Here is a 4503-nt window from a genome sequence, read left to right on the forward strand (position 1 = left end):
CAGATATATTTGTAGAGTATGAATGTCCCGTATAAAAGGTATTTTTAATCTGGGCAAAACAAAACACAGGACCAACAGAATCTTGCTATGATTCTTCCAAAAATGCTTAGTCCTCCAAACACACACAGCAGCACTCACACAGTTAGTATTTTGACATATGTATGTCCCTTCAGCAATATGTATGGTTGACCTAGCTTAGTTTATGAGCTCCCTTATTATGCAACATTTAATTTCATTTCCTTCCGGCGAAATGCTACCAACCAAATTATCCAGTTCCCTTACGGCGGAATTACCTAGTCGTTTCTGATCTCCTTGCGGCGAGATCCTGCCTAAATGTATCGCTATTTCCTTGCGGCGAAATAAAACCTATTCAATGCAGTGTCCTTACCGGCGACACACTACCAACGAGTTTTAAGTACTTTTCTTCTTTTATTTCTATAGCGCTTACTCTTATCTCATGTACTGTATTTTAAAGCTATCTCACCTCGGAGTTGACTTCTAGGTGACTCTGTCGGACCCCCCAGAGTCACCCGGCGTCGAGCAAGACAATAACCCACCGGCCAGATGCGAATGTCACACACCGGGACTTTCAGACACCAGGCCTAGATGCGGCTGTGCGGCAGCGCTTAACTCGACATCAGGCTGTTCCCGGAGATCCGCCAGTCACTGCAAAGAAAAATAAGATCAGTTTAGTTCTTATAATATCCGGCTTCGAAGGACCAAGTTAATGTTGGGTATTATCTAGTCAACTCAGAGGCAAGAACGATACAGTCAATTTACTTGCAAGGGTAGCTCTGCAGTACAGACTACAAAGTGTTGGCACCCTTCTCTCTTTATTTATACATGCTGGTTCACACACAGTTCAACAAACATTCAGGGTGTGTGTGTGTGGGGGGGGGGGGGGGGGGGGGGGGTCAGAAAGGGGAGGGTTCATGTGTCTTGATTTTAAACAGAGAGAGGGAGTGAGGACTCGGCACCAGTCCCTAGATGTTGCTGATAAAAGCATAACTCATTCCTCTCCCCATCTCCCTTTCTGTCACATGTAAGGAGGGAAAAGCACTTAGAGCAGACATGAGTGATAAACAATACAAAAGTTTTCAAACCCTAACAGTAACAATAAGAAAAAGCAAGACAAAGGGTTTTGCGGGTGGTTTTTTGCAAATTTCTACACCTTTATAAAAGAGAAAGGCCAGACGGCAGACATGCCGCTGAACAGGTAAAAAAAAATGGGTTCTGGAACCTCAAAGGCATCAGGACTGCCTCCTTCTCCAGACTCTGCGATTTATAAAATAACGAAAGAAAAAGGTGGGGATGATTGTGTTAAAAGTGCTTTAATTTGGGAAGATAAGTTTGGTTTTCCACAGGGTGGAAGTTTGAGTGTAAATCAGTTAAATAAAGTAAAACAGTTGATGGATGGAGATTGGGAGGAAAATAAAAATAAAAAAAAAGATTAAAAAACAAGATTTAGATCAGAGAGAAATATGGGTAAAGTGTTGGAATGAATGGATCATGGAGGCTACGCATAGGGAAAGAAAGTCCGAATTGAAACAGATGGCAGTGGGAAAAGATTTGTCCAGGGACGTGGGTAACAGATATGACAATGCTGGTCATACTGTTGATGACCCCATGTTTCCACCCCCATATAGACCTAGTGATGCTTCACCCTCCTGTCCATATGCTTCATCTTTGCAGACGGAGTTGCTGGCCCTCCAGATGGCAGACCTCGATCTAGACTCTAGACTGTGTTTGTGTCTCCTTCTCAAAATGCTTTCAAAAGACATTGTCCCACTGTTGTTGCCTCTAATCGTACAGTGCAACTGATTTCACATTCACATCCTTTTTTAGCTACTGCTTCTACGCAGATCTTGCAAAGCTGCCTGATTCATTGTGGACTGCTCACAAATATGATGTTGGTCTTATTACAGATTGTGAGCCAGTTGTTATTATTCCTAAATCAAACTACAGGCCATGTCAGAAACACTATTTGCTAAAAAAGGAGGCTTCGGGTGGAATTCGTCCTGTTTTTGATTTCCTCCTTAAAGCTGGGGTAATTGTACGCTGTCCAAATTCACCTGTGAGAACACCGTTGTTCCCTGTAAAAAAAACTTAGGTCCCCTGGAGTACCTGACAAATGGAGATTTGTCATGGACCTTCAGGCTGTCAACTAGTCTGTTGTGGCCCGCGCACCATCAGTTCCAAACCCTTCTACGATTTTGTCACAAATTCCGCCAGAAGCTAAATATTTTTCAGTGATAGACCTGGCAAATACATTTTTTTCTGTCCCTGTACACAAGGACAGTCAGTATTGGTTTGCTTTTGAGTTTGATGGGAAGCCATATTATTTTACTCGTCTTTGTCAGGGCTACACCGAGAGTCTGACTATTTTTAACACAGCTCTGAAGGACTCTTTTGCTGATTTGACTATGTCTCCTGGAACTGTCCTTACATAGTATGTTGATGATTTATTATTATCAGCAGGATCAGCAGATCAATGTAGGAAAGACACCTTAAAACTGCTTCAACATATTCATAAAAAGGTTCACGAAGTTTCAAAATCTAAAATGCAGTTGGTGCAGTATGAAGTGACATTTCTTGGTCATGTTCTCACATAAAAGCAGAAAACTGTCCCCTTAGCGCATTGAAGCAGTTCTGAAAATCCCAAAACCTGTCACAAAGAAACAAATGATGTCGTTTTGGGTATGACAGGCTATTGCAGAGCTCACATTCTGAATTACTCTGAGCTGGCCAGTTTAATATATGGGCGGAGCCTGGCAGCTGCAGACAAAATTAAATGGACAGATGAGGCCGAACTGGCTTTCATTGATTTAAAAAAAGCCCTGTCTTCTGTGCCTGCATTGGCTTTACCAAACTCTGACAAGCCATTTATTCAAAGGGTGGATGAAAAATCTGGTTTCATGTCATCTGTGTTGTTGTAATCCCATGGTGATAAATTGCGACCTGTGGCTTATTATTCCAGTAAGCTCGATGCAGTTGCAGCCGGGTTACCTGGTTGTTTGTTATTGCTGCAGCTGAGAAAGCAGTGTTGGCGTCACGTGACATTGTTGGATATAATCCATTGACAGTTTTTGTTCCACATTCTGTTTCCATCATCCTCCTGGAACAGAAGATGTCTCATCTAATCAGCAGCAAGGTGGCTTAGGTATTCCTCAATATTACTGGATATGTCTAACATTACAATCAAACATTGTAACACTTTAAACCCAGCCACACTTCTGCCTACTGAGGAGGATGGTGAGAGTCATGACTGCGCAGCTGTCTTAAATGTTGTTTGTCCTGACTTGCAAGACACCCCTTTGTCTAACCCTGATCTTGTTTTGTATGTAGATGGGTCTTCCTCCCGTTCTGTTGTGGGTCTAAATCAAGTAGGGTTTGCAGTGTGCCCTGACTCAGCTGTTTTGCCGGCGTACTTCTCTGCTGAAACAGCTGAATTAACTGCTCTAACTGAGGCTTGCAAGTTGACAGAAGGAAAGACTGTGACTATTTACACAGACTCAAGATATTCTTTTGGAGTGGTGCAGGATTTTGGGGCTTTGTGGAAACATCACTCCTTTTAGAAATCGGATGGAAAACCTATTTTGATTGCTAGACAAGTGTCTGATTTTTGGATGCTATTTTGTTACCCACATGTTTGGCTGTAGTTAAGTGTGCTGTGCACACAAGACAGCCTGATTCTGTTTCTAGGGGTAATGCAGCAGCGGACTCAGCAGCAAAGGCCGCGGCTTTGAGGCCTTTCCCCTCAGATAACAATTTTCTTTCTCTGACTGATCCGCATACTGTCACTGTTCCTGAAATGCAATCTTTTGCTACTCCACAGGAAAAAGAAAAATGGCAAAAAGCTGGCTGTATCTTTAACAGCAGTTCTGGCTGACATTTCTCTGATGGTAGACCATGCCTGGGAGGTTATGCTGATAATGGTTAAAAATATTGGTATACAAATGGAGTTTTCAGTGGTAGCTGAAAATTATTGTAAAATATGTTTTATCTGTGCTTCTCACAACCCCTCCAGGGTTCCTGCACAACCACAAGCAGCACATTCACCTCCACAGCTCCCATTTCAGCATTTGATGATGGATTTCATTGAGTTGACACCTGCTGAAGGGAAGAAATATTGTTTGGTGGTCGTGGACATGTTTTCTAAATATGTTCAAGCGTTTCCAACAAAACACGCAGACAGCAATGCTGTTGCGAAGTCTTTGTTGACAGACATTCTTCCCCATTGGGGGGTCCCAGAGGTGATTTCCAGTGATAACAGGACACATTTTGTTAACAAAGCTTTGCAGGAAATTAGTAAGCTTCTAGGTTTCCAGTTGAAGACACATTGTGCTCACCACCCACAATCAGGTGGAGCAGTAGAACGAGAAAATGGAACAATAAAGAATAAATTGGCTAAATGCTGTGAAGAAACAGGGTTGTCCTGACCAAAAGCTCTCCCTCTGGTTCTTATGTATATGCGGATGAGAAATAGATCCAGAGCTCATTTGA

The sequence above is a fragment of the Girardinichthys multiradiatus genome, chromosome 6 (assembly GCF_021462225.1).
Source record: "Girardinichthys multiradiatus isolate DD_20200921_A chromosome 6, DD_fGirMul_XY1, whole genome shotgun sequence".
Taxonomy (NCBI): domain Eukaryota; kingdom Metazoa; phylum Chordata; class Actinopteri; order Cyprinodontiformes; family Goodeidae; genus Girardinichthys; species Girardinichthys multiradiatus.